The sequence below is a fragment of the Theobroma umbraticum genome, unplaced genomic scaffold, assembly GCF_002168275.2.
Source record: "Theobroma umbraticum cultivar Fairchild unplaced genomic scaffold, ASM216827v3 scaffold_60.0, whole genome shotgun sequence".
In the NCBI taxonomy this organism is placed as follows: domain Eukaryota; kingdom Viridiplantae; phylum Streptophyta; class Magnoliopsida; order Malvales; family Malvaceae; genus Theobroma; species Theobroma umbraticum.
The window spans coordinates 415,580-415,847 of NW_018397288.1; positions in this window are offsets into that span (position 1 = coordinate 415,580).

The following is a 268-nucleotide window of genomic DNA, read 5'->3' on the forward strand; positions in this document are numbered from 1 at the left end:
GAGTGAAATACAAGTGTAACAATAAGGTTTTTAGTCTTCTAAGCTCATAGTCATTTTAGATGGCTTCTCTCTGTCTTTTTTGACTATTGTAGAGGCTTTAAATACTTGAAAAATCACTTCTAGCAGTTAGAGATAAAAACTAGCCTTTTTTGGTCATTAGTTTGTCTTTTTGTGCTTAAATTCAAATTTTTTGACGGTGAGCATCTAGTTTCAGTATCCTTAACTAGTTAAAATGGGCTTGAACGAATTAAGAATTCTTCAACTTCAA